The sequence below is a fragment of the Leptopilina boulardi genome, unplaced genomic scaffold (genome assembly GCF_019393585.1).
Source record: "Leptopilina boulardi isolate dan_hultmark-lab unplaced genomic scaffold, ZJU_Lbou_2.1 LbouV2_30, whole genome shotgun sequence".
In the NCBI taxonomy this organism is placed as follows: domain Eukaryota; kingdom Metazoa; phylum Arthropoda; class Insecta; order Hymenoptera; family Figitidae; genus Leptopilina; species Leptopilina boulardi.
In genome coordinates, this window is record NW_026137863.1 from 852,694 (window position 1) to 865,670 (window position 12,977).

Consider the following 12,977-nt stretch of genomic DNA (forward strand, 5'->3'; position numbering starts at 1 on the left):
ATATTTATTCTTTCTAATTTTAAGATATTTGATATTAAATTTTTTTTTTTAATTATGGAAAAAAAATAATAAAAATTAATAAATAATTAAATAATTAAATAAATAAATTTTAAACTAAAAAAAAATTGAAGAAAATTTTTTTTTATGGAAATTTTTGTTTGTGGATGAAAAAAATATTTTTTACCAATAATTACAAAATTTATTATTATGGTAGTAAATTTTTTTTCCTCAATTTTTGTTTTATCAATGAAGGTAGAGATTTTTTGTTCAAGAAAAGACATTTTTTAAAAATAGGGGGGAAAAAAAAATTAGAAAAAGTACGTCCATTGTTTTAAATTTCAAGTACTGTCATTAACGACGAATCGAAGTTGATTTGCAGGCACGGGATATACCGCGAAGTGGTCATTGCAATAATTATGTTACGCTCGAATCTGGTTGTATAACACCACACACAAGACGATTAGGTCACGATCGTCGTCTACAAGGTCGTACCTGGAGAGGATTAAAGAAAGCAGAAGGCATTGAAAATACGCCAAAAATCACTCATTTTATTTTTATAACATTATTTTAATTATTATAGCGCGTGATGCATCTAAAAATTATTTTTTTATCGAAACAAAATATAATTTATTTGAATCAAAAAAAAAAAAAAAAAAAAAAATATGACCAAATTTTTTTTTTCATCCAAAGTTAGATAAATTTTTTTTTAATAAAATAAATGGCGCTCCAAATAAATAGAATTTTTTTTTTTATTCAAAAAATTTTTTTTATTGAAAATTTATTTATTATACACAAATATTTATTTAGCTCTAGGAGAGAAATATTTTTTTCTCTCTCATATTTAAAGTTCCACTTTGTCATTTTTTATAATTAAAAAAAAAAAAAAAAAAAAAAAGAGAATTTGCAATTGTTATTCTCTCTCGATTTTGCTTTTTGACAAGGACAAGATAAACAACAAGAGAGACAAATCACACTTTTGTCACTTAACTTTGTTGATTTGTAAACTTATTTATTTATGTACAGACACACGTGTTTAATGTTATTCTTCGTGATTCTTTGCCCCAAGGCGTTATAACGAATTCTTTAAAGATACTTTTGTCCTTGGCCGACATAGTTCATACATCAGACAGTTTGCCAGGAAATGTGGGTAATCACTGCAAAATGTTTTTTTTCTTTTCTCTATCTTTTATTTTTTATTACTTACCTTCCTTAAGATTAAAAAAGACGTTCGAGGCGCCAGTAAAGAAAAAAAGTTCTTCTCTAGTTCCATTGAAAAATAATTTTATTTCAAAAACTGCTTTCCTGAAATCAAAAAAAAAAAAAAATTGTAAATATTCTGGCATTTAAAAATTATCGATTTCGAATTTACCAAAAAAGGTTATTAAAAAAATTATTTTCAAGTAATATTTAAAAAAAAAATTTTTTTTTTGTCAAATTAATTTTTTTTATTCATTTTTAAAGAAAAATTATTTTTCCCCTTCCCTTTTTTTTAATTGAAGAAATTCTTTGGTAAAAATTTGTAACAAAAATGACAATTAAAAAAAAAAAAAATAAAAATTGAAAAATAACTAGTACCAAAGTTACTGGTACCAAAGTAACTGGTACCAAAATAAGTGGTACCAAAGTTACTGGTACCAAAGTTACTTGTACCAAAGTTACTTGTACCAAAGTTACTGGTATCAAAGTTACTTGTACTAAATTTACTGGCACCAAAGTTACTTGTACCAAAGTTACTGGTACCAAAGTAACTAGTACGAAAGTTACTGGTACAATAGTAACTAGTACTAAAGTTACTGGTACCAAAGTAAGTGGTACCAATGTTACTGGTACAAAAGTTACTGGTACCAAAGTTACTGGCACCAAAGTTACTGGCACCAAAGTTACTTGTACCAAAGTTACTTGTACCAAATTTACAAGTACCAAAGTTACTGGTACCAAAGTTATTGGCACCAAAGTTACTTGTACCAAAGTTACTGCTACCAAAGTTACTGGTACCAAAGTAACTAGTACCAAAGTAACTAGTACCAAAGTTACTGGTACCAAAGTAACTGTTACCAAAGTAAGTGGTACCAATGTTACTGGTACCAAAGTTACTGGCACCAAAGTTACTTGTACCGAAGTTACTGGTCCCAAAGTTACTGGTCCCAAAGTTACTGGTACCAAAGTAACTGGTACCAAAGTAACTAGTATCAAAGTTACTGGTACCAAAGTAACTGTTACCAAAGTAAGTGGTACCAATGTTACTGGTACCAAAGTTACTGGCACCAAAGTTACTGGCACCAAAGTTACTTGTACCAAAGTTACTAGTACCAAAGTTACTGGTACCGAAGTTACTGGTACCAAAGTAACTAGTACCAAAGTAACTAGTACCAAAGTTACTGGTACCAAAGTAATTGTTATCAAAGTAAGCGGTACCAATGTTACTGGTACCAAAGTTACTGGTAATAAAGTTACTGGTACCAAAGTTACTGGTACCAATGTTACTGGTACCAAAGTTACTGGTACCAATGTTACTGGTACCAAAGTTACTGGTACCAATGTTACTGGTACCAAAGTTACTGGTACCAATGTTACTGGTACCAAAGTTACTGGTACCAAAGTAACTGTTACCAAAGTAAGTGGTACCAAAGTAACTAGTACCAAAGTTACTGGTACCAAAGTAATTGTTATCAAAGTAAGCGGTACCAATGTTACTGGTACCAAAGTTACTGGTAATAAAGTTACTGGTACCAAAGTTACTGGTACCAATGTTACTGGTACCAAAGTTACTGGTACCAATGTTACTGGTACCAAAGTTACTGGTACCAAAGTAACTAGTACCAAAGTTACAGTTACCATAGTAACTGGTACCAAAGTTACTGGTACCGAGATATTAATTTTTTTTATCCTTCTTTAAAGAAAAATTATTATCCCTCTCTCCCTTTTTTTAAATTAAAGAAATTTTTTGGTAAACAATTGTAACAAAAAATGACAATGAAAAAAAAAATAAATAAAAATTGAAAATTAAAAAGAAAGAAAATAAATAATTTTATGATGATGAAAATTGAAAAAAGCCCTTGATTTCTGCTCTTGACCAAAGTAATAATAATCAATGCAATTATTATCATTCGAGCAAACACAGGACAACGGCTCCTAGAAGTCTTTCGTCTCGTCTCAATATAAGAAAAATGACAAGACTATATACGTCGGCAAAAGTTATCGCTTCAATAACGTCTATTGACGCCTCATAATAATGTTGACGTTGAGTCACACGCATTTATTAATCTTTTCACTCGAGAGAGTTAGCGAACTCATATTCAATTTTTTTTTCTATTTCCGATAAAGAGTAACAATAATCATTTTAATTTCAATAATTGTCTTCATCAAAAGCAAATCTTTACTCAATTTTATAAAGAATAAATTTCTAATTTACAACCCAAATTAACAAATTTATTTATTTATTGAGATTTAATTTATATATATATATATAGATACTTATTTTTATTTATTATTATTTATTACTTTTAATAAAATAATAATAAAAAAATAATAAAATAATATAAAAATAATTATTAATTTTTAATATATAATTATAATTAATTAATAAAATGAATAGGTATATTGAAAAAAAAATATTAAACAAATTATTTTTTAATATATTTAATTATAGGATTTTATAATTTCTTGCGAAACTTGTGCATTAAACATTTTTTTTTTTTCAGTAATAATATAATTATATTCAAATATTATTATATATCGATTAACATATTTTATAATTATTCAATTTTATTATTTATGTATTTAAAAATTGCACTCATAAAGTGAATGATTCATATATCTGACATTGGTGGTTTAATAACACGATTTCTTTTCATCCTTGAATTGAAAATAAAAAAAAAAATTTTTACGAATGCAAATTTCATCGTTTACCAATTTCAAAAAAACAATTTACATATTATAATTTATATTTCAATCTTATAAGGAAAAATTTCTATTCCCTTCGTAAAAAAAAGCTAGACTTGAAATGTAAAAAAAAAATGAATAGTTTCGAAAATATTTATCAAAAAAAATTTTTATTTTCATTAAAAAATTTTGATAACCGAAAATTTTCAAAAAAAATCAATAAACTTTTGTTTAAAAATTTGTGTAATCTCATTATTAATTAAAAAAAATTGTTATCATGACATTTATGAATTATTTGTGTTTTTTGTTATTTACAACATTTTCATCAATAATAAATAATAAGACTTTGTATAATATGGGTTTTGTATTTGACCCAATTTTTTTTTTTTATAATATTATTTATCTTATAGTGACGATATATAGACTTCGTCTCCTTTTATACATTATATATTTCTTTTAAACTTATATAGCAAAAAGGAAAACACATTCTGCAAATTATTTATCCACTCATTGTGTTGCTGACTCACAATCATTATCACAAACGTACAAAAACCCCAGAGAGATCAGTTCCATATGTCTAACAATCAAGTCTCTTTATAATATTACTATGAAACAAAAATTCTTACATCACTGGTAAACAAACAATTATTTTTCATAATCTAATTGCAAAAAAAAAAAAAAAATAAAGAAAAAACAAATAATTAGAAAAGCATGGGGGAGAAAAAAAGAAGTTTAAAATAGCAACTTGAGAAAATTAATTGGAACAATTTTTTTTATTCTTCCATTTTTTTTTTTAAATCAATAAAAAGATTCGTTTCATTATCGTTTAATTAATGAAATTTTTTTTTTATTAAATAAATATTTTTTATATTAAATTATTAATTTTCGTAAAATAATAATTTTTAAATTGTTTATAAATTATTAAAATTACTATTTTAATTTTTAATTTAAAAAAAAATTATAAATAAATAAAATTGATTATTGTGTATGAAAAAAAAAATAAGGAAGTGGAACTATTTCCTCTTTATTTGTTTATATATATAGTTTATGGAAAAAAAAAATTTAATGTATCAATCTATAATGCAAAAGCATGGAATCGTACGATTTCACACAGTCGTTAGCACAACAATGATAATCATGAAATAATTAACTCTAATATATAAAACATCTATACATAAAAATGAATCTATTTACTTTTTTTTTTTTTTTGCAAATATTTATTTTTTATCTCATTCACGACTATTGGAAAAAAAAATTTCTTAGAGGAAAAAATTTTTACGAATGAGAAACATAAATTTTATTTATTCTTCAAAGGAAAAAAAAATTCATTCATAAATATTTTCGAGAAGATTTTATATACGATTTTTTGTAACAAATTAATTATTATTTGACACTTGCAATATTGTTTTGCAATTTTTCTGATTAGCGAGAGAGTAATTTTGAAAATTTTTACAATTAGCATAATTATTAATATTATTGTAATTATATATTATTAATATTATAATAAATACATATTATTATTATTATTATTACTATAATAAATATAACTATTATTAATATTAATATAATTATTATAATTAATTTAATAATAATAATAATAATAACAAGTTTATTACATTATTAATAATATTAAATTATAATTTTTATTACGAATAATTAATAATTAATAATTAATAATTAATTAATTAAATTATATTAACAATAAATAATTTATTTATTTATTAAAATTTCATTTATATCAGTTAACAAAAACTAAATAATATATTCCAATTCTAAAACGGCAGAATTCTGACAAAATTAAATATTTTATTTTCCCCCCGAGATTTATGAAAGTTCGTGATAATTAACAGTTTTGAAGGATATAATAATAATAATGAACTGGTTACATTCGTACCTAAAAGTCCCTCTCATTTGCAATTCTGTGCAATAAAATTCAACGGCGAACGAGAAAATCACGTGCGTATTTGTGAGAGAGTTACTCGAGGAAGAACTTAAAGCATATATATCTATATATATACATAGCCTTTCCTGAAAGTGAGTTACATAGAAAAATAAAAGTTGAAGGGACTTGCTCGGAAAATGTGTATAAAATGGCATTGAACTGATTCCACACACGTGTTGTTCTTCACGTGACTTTTCGCAAATAAAAGGAACTTTTTTTTTTTTTGTTTCTTTTCATCCTGAAGTTGCAAGTAAAGCAATGCTGCAATATGCGGGTGTCTAAATGATAATATATTCATTGAGATATATTTATTAACAAAAAAAAAAAAATTATTATTCAGTACTAAATGTAATTTTTAGTAATTAATAGTATTATTTAATAAAATGTTAAAAAATGTAATATTCATCAACTGTAATTGTTACTAAATGTAACTGTTTCTAACTGTAACTGTTACCAATTGTAATTGTTAACAATTTTAACTGGTACCAAATGATATTGTTCTCTATGTAACTGGTACCGAATGTTAATGTTACCCAATGTAACTAGTACCGAATGTTACTGTTACCAACTGTAACTGTTACCAATAGTAACTGGTACCATAATTATTGATACCAAAGTAACTGGTACCGAAGTAACTGGTAGCAGGATTACTTGTACCAAAGTTACTGGTACCAAAGTTAATGCTACCAAAGTAAATGGTACTAAAGTAACAGGTACCAAAGTAACTGGTACCATGGTAACTGGTACCAACGTAACTGGTACCATAGTTAGAGGTACCAAAGTAACAGGTACCATAGTAACTGGTACCAAAGTAACTAACTGGTACCAAATTAACAGGTACCAAATTAACAGGTACCAAAGTAATAGGTACCAAAGTAACTGGTACTAAAGTAACAGGTACCAAAGTAACTGGTACCATGGTAACTGGTACCAACGTAACTGGTACCATAGTTAGTGGTACCAAAGTAACAGGTACCATAGTAACTGGTACCAAAGTAACTAACTGGTACCAAATTAACAGGTACCAAATTAACAGGTACCAAAGTAATAGGTACCAAAGTAACTGGTACTAAAGTAACAGGTACCAAAGTAACTGGTACCATGATCTATCTAGTACCATAGTTATTGGTACTATAGTAACAGGTACCATAGTAACTAGTACCAACGTAACTAACTGGTACCACAATTAGTGGTACCAAAGTAACTGGTACCAAAGTAACTGGTACCAAAGTAACTGGTACCAAAGTAACTGGTACCAAAGTAACAAGTACCAGAGTTACTGGTACCAAATTATCTGTTACCAAAGTAAGTGGTACCAAAGTAACTGGTACCAAAATAAGTGGTACCAATGTTACTGGCACCAAAGTTACTTGTACTAAAGTTACTGGTACCAATGTTACTGGTACCAAAGTAACTAGTACAAAAGTTACTGGTACCAAAGTAACTAGTACGAAAGTTACTGGTACCAAAGTAACTAGTACCAAAGTTACTGGTACCAAAGTAACTAGTACCAAAGTTACTGGTACCAAAGTAACTGGTACCATGGTAACTAGTACCATAGTAACTGGTACCAATGTTACTGGTACCATAGTAACTTAATGGTACCATAGTAACTGTCTAACAAAGTAACTGGTACCAAAATATAACTAGTACCAAAGTTACTGGTACCAACATAATACTAGTACCAATGTTACTGTTACTATAGTAACTTAATGGTACCATAGTAACTGGTACCAATAGTAACTATTGATATAGTAAACAAACAAAAGGCAAAAAAAAATAAAATAAAATATATGAAAAAGAAAGAGAAATATGCAAATATTTTTTTACTCTGTTTATTTCTAACTTGTCAGTATTGCTTTCAGTTTGTGTGTATGTATATATATATATATACAGTTTTAGAGCATATAAAGTGTTACGAGTACCTCATAACTACATCCACTGAATTTATGACTTAGATTGCAGATAAAGACAGTAGTGAGAGAAGGAACGTATGCGCGCATATGTATATATATATATATATATATATATACCGATCGCTCTAAACATGAAAATATTAAATTACCAACAAGAGTAATTGCAACATCCTGTATACCTAAGTCAGCAGTAATCGGAAGCTATTTTACAGACTATTTAAACTTTGTATTTTCCGCTAATAGCCCTGGCAAAATGGCGCTTCTTCCATTTATCTATTTCGCATATATATATGAAAAAAATATATCGTCAATAATGTAGAGAAGCGAGAACAAAGAAATAATATCACAAAAAAAATTTTTTTCTTAAAAATGAATTTTTGTTCTAATATTTTCAAAGAAATTTCCCTACAATTCAAAGAAATTCAAAAAAGAAGTGAAATTTTATTTTCGTTATTAAAAAAAAATTTCAATTTTATTAATGATATTTTTCATATTTAAGTTCAAAAAAAAATAATAACTGAATATTCCTAGATTTTGCAAGGACTAATAATAATGTAAAATATTACATCGGATTTATTGCACTGTCAGGTAAGTATGACAACATAATCAGCTCAATTTAATGGAGTTCTCTTATGATTGACTTGTCATAACGCACGCAATACGTTTTTAACCATCTCTATGCGAAACATTTCAAAACAAAAATATTACATATTTATTTACAAATAAATATGAATATAATTATATTAAAATTAAAAATTATTTTTACCAACTATTTCATGATAACTATTACCGTAGCAGCCGTTTCCACAGCAACCGTTACTATGGCAACAGTTAGTTACTATACTTCCAGTTACTGTGGTACCAGTTACGTTGGTGCCAATTAGTTACTATAGTACCACTTACGATGGTGCCAATTAGTTACTGCGGTACTAGTTACTTTGGTACTAGTTACTTTGGTACCAGTTACTATGGTACCAGTTACTTTGTGCTAATTACTTTGGTACCAGTTACTTTGGTACCAGTTACTTTGGTACCTGTTACTTTGGTGCTAGTAACTTTGGTACTAGTTACTTTGGTTCCAGTTACTTTGGTACCAGTTACTTTGGTGCCAATTAGTTACTGTGGTACCAGTTACTTTGGTACCAATTACTTTGGTGCTAGTTACTTTGGTACCAATTACTTTGGTGCTAGTTACTTTGTTACCAATTACTTTGGTGCTAGTTACTGTGGTACCAGTTACTTTGGTGCTAGTTCCTATGGTACCAGTTTGTTTCTATGGTACCAGTTACTAAAGTACCAGTAACTTTGGTACTAGTTACTTTGGTTCCAGTTACTTTGGTACCAGTTACTTTGGTGCCAATTAGTTACTGTGGTACCAGTTACTTTGGTACCAATTACTTTGGTGCTAGTTACTTTGGTACCAATTACTTTGGTGCTAGTTACTGTGGTACCAGTTACTTTGGTACCTGTTACTTTGGTACCAATTACTTTAATGCTAGTTACTTTGGTACCAGTTATTTTGGTACCAGTTTGTTTCTATGGTACCAGTTACTATAGTACCAGTAACTTTGGTACTAGTTACTTTGGTGCCAGTTACTTTGGTGCCAATTAGTTACTGTGGTACCAATTACTTTGGTACCAGTTACTTTGGTGCTAGTTATTTTGGTACCAGTTATTTTTTCTATAGTACCAGTAACTTTGGTACTAGTTACTTTGGTACAAGTTACTTTGGTACCAGTTACTTTGGTGCCAATTAGTTACTGTGGTACTAGTTACTTTGGTACCAGTTACTTTGGTACTAGTTACTATGGTACTAGTTACTATGGTACCAGTTACGTTAGTACCAGTTACTATGGTACCAGTTACTATGGTACCAGTTACTTTGGTGCCAATTAGTTACTTTGGTACCAATTAGTTACTGTGGTACCAGTTACTATTGCACCAGTTACGTTGGTGCCAATTAGTTACTGTGGTACCAGTTACTATGGTACCAGTTACTATGGCAACAGTTAGTTACTATGGCCACCGTTACTATAGTAACTATTACCATAGCAATAGTTTCCATAGCAAAATTAATTTTTTTTTTCCAATGAATGGAAAATCTTTTAGAAAACACGTTAGTCTAAGGAATTTAACGCGAGATAATTGAATATTTCTTCAATGATTTTTCTCTTAAAAAAAGAGGAAAAAAAAACGTTTCCGGAGATAAATTTCTACAGCATCTCTTTTTCGTACGTGTGTATCACGGTTGTAGATTACAGAATTTTTTTCTCAAGAAGCTAACACCCTTTTTTGTGATTTTTTCTTTACAAAAGTACGAAACAAAGGAGAGATAGAGAGAAAAAAAAAGAATTGGAAAAAGCAAAAGTATCAATCTGATGCGATATCAAATGTATATCAGATATATAGCCATACATATAAAACAAGTGGTCACTATATAGTCAGTGGTGAATTGAAAGCCAAGTAGTCAGCGTCAGCCGTCGGGTAAACGGTGTGGATTATACGATTCTCCAAGTCAGCAAGTCGACACAGCAGTTGTCTCCGAACCCTCGAATCGGCTGGACGTGGGAAACATATATTTTATATATATATATATAATATATTCAGTTCGTGTCAAGATTCGTGTCAAAACAAAAAAGTTTTTTTTTCGAAAAAAAATTTTTTTTTATATTTTCAAAAAGTGAAATTTTATTTATTTATTTTTTTTTGAAAAATTAAACAAATCCTCGACGACGGCTTTTTTGCGCGCGCGTTAAATCGATTCCTCAACCAAAAAGGGTCGTCGAGGATCATTCAACTTTAATAAAGGAATATTTTTAATTTTATAATTTAAAATAAAAAATTGTTTTGTTTTTCTTAAAAACGCGCGACAAAAAGAAAAAGAAGAAGAAGAAAAAAAAACCTGTGTTTATTTTATTTATAAAAGTTTTGCGCGGAGGATTTTTTTTTTTGAAGAGAGTGACCTCTGCTCGCGCGCGCGTGAAGAAGAAGAAGACGTGTCTCTCGCTCTGGACCAAAAGGGAGTCAAGAGAATCCGTTACGACGTGAGTTAATTTTTTTTTTTTTTGTTGGATAATTTCTTTTTTTATGATTTCATTTTATGATTTCAATTTTATTTCTCATGTGTTTATATAGTTTTTATTTTTAGCTTCGTTTATCGATTATTCTTTACGTGTTCTTTACTCTTCTAATATAGTTTCATATTCCTCATGTGCTTTCAAAAGAATAGAAAATTATGTACAAAATTCTTTCTAAAATCGTGTATATTATTTAGAAATTGAATTTTTCGAAAATATTTAAATTAAATGTAATTGTCAAAATTTTTAAAATTATATACAATTTTATCTGTGGAGAAATTCTTTATTTCCAAATCTATTTTTTGCAAATTGATTTTTTTATTTATTTATTTATTTGAAAACATAAGGGGACATGTCCTTTAATAATTTATAATTTTTTATATTAAAATTTTTAATTATTGACAAATTTTTTATTTCATAATAATTAATTAATGAATAATAAATAATGACTAATAAACAATAATTAATAAATAATAACTAATAATAAATAAATAATTAATAAATAATTAATAAATAATTAATAAATAATTAATAAATAAACAATTACAAAAAATAGTAATAATAAATAAGTAAATGAAAAAAAAATTTATAAATAAATTGTTAAAATGTAAAAATTGTCCTTTAACAAGATTGTTGAAATAGATTTAAAACAAATATATATAGATTTTTTTTTAATATTCTTGTAAAACAATTTCAAATAATGACACTACTCATTTTCTCTTATTCTACACTTGTTATGATTTTTTATTATTTTTTTTCACAATTATTCTATGTAATTTTTTTTTTTTTGGGCATTATATATATTTTTTTATTCTCTGTATTTTTATTAGCGCTCTTTGTATTATTTTTTTCTTATGTAACTTTTTATATTTGAATTTTTAAAAATTCGAAGAAAATTTCTTAAAATATATGTTAATTACATGAAATATGTGTAAAATTGATTTGAAATATATATATATATATATTTTTTTTTTATCAATTAACAATTTTTCTATATATAAATATATGAAAGTGTTTTAATCTATACGTGAAAATTTCTAATCAATATATCTTTTGAGAGATGCTAATTATACTCATAATTTATTCATAATGAAATTCTATTAAGAATTGTTACTATATTTATTATATAAAAAAAAGAAAAAAAATAATAAGTGACGTATGTGTCTATTAAAAATGAATATTATTTTTTTCTACCAATTATTAAATTATTAACGACCATCCACTATATTAAATTTGCCTTTATTTTCAACTTTTCTATTTTCTCATTAACATTAATTATATAATTTAAATTAATTATTATAGAAATGATTAAAATTAATTTTTTACAAAATTAACTTGTAAAATTTATATTACACAATAAATTATTGAAAAATCAATTATTAAAATTATTTATTAACTAAATATTAATTAATTAATAGATAAAAAATGTTTTTAAAAAATAAAATGAATAACGCACTGTTAAAATAATAAATATAAATTCATTTTTTTTTTTTTTATATAAAAAAAATACTACTTTTTTCAGACTTTTAAAATCATTTTTCCGCATAAATGAACTTTTTTTTTATATTTAAAAAAAGATTCATCTTAAGATTAAGAAAATTATGTTGATTAATGGAATTAAGTTAAGAGGACAGTTGTTTTACGATTAAAAAAAAAAAAAATTTTCTTTGAGTGTGAGAGAAATATTGAATTTTATATGAGAAATTATAATGTCTTTATTTTATCAGCTGAGCACAACGTAAATTGAAATTAATTTCGTTGTTTATCTGAATTAAATGTTTGTACACAAAGGCGATAAAATGAAAAATTCGTCAGAAAATGAAGGAAACAAAAGTTTTTATATAATATATATATATAAATAAATAAATACGTGCTTTAAATATTTTTGATATTGTTTGTTTAAAATATAGTTTTTTTTTTTTGTAATTTCATAATAAGGAAAGAATTTAAAAAAAAAAAAAAATTAATATAGAAATTGAAATCAATTTTCAAAAATTAAAAGATGAGTTGTATTTTACCTTCACATTATGCAAGGACACGAGGTCGTGAGATACGCGCTATAAAATCATTTCTTCGTAACCGGAAGGTTCCAGACTCTCGATTGTCAAAGAGAAAACTTTCACTCTTTCTGTATACTTACTGTAAACAAAAAAAAAAAAT

The 12,977-nt window shown here is 26.3% G+C and overlaps 2 protein-coding genes across 2 annotated transcripts in view; one reads left to right on the plus strand and one right to left on the minus strand.

Annotated features, from left to right (window-relative positions):
- Positions 1-936: 936 nt before the first annotated feature.
- The window catches only part of LOC127282472 (uncharacterized), a 241,720-nt gene continuing 229,679 nt past the window's right edge, over positions 937-12,977 (minus strand). The window contains exon 8 of the mRNA XM_051306726.1: positions 937-1,302. The gene's annotated coding sequence lies outside the window, so the exon portion shown is untranslated. The remainder of the gene's footprint in view (positions 1,303-12,977) is intronic.
- LOC127282466 (UNC93-like protein) overlaps positions 10,191-12,977 on the plus strand; it is a 59,621-nt gene continuing 56,834 nt past the window's right edge. The window contains exon 1 of the mRNA XM_051306714.1: positions 10,191-10,784. The gene's annotated coding sequence lies outside the window, so the exon portion shown is untranslated. The remainder of the gene's footprint in view (positions 10,785-12,977) is intronic.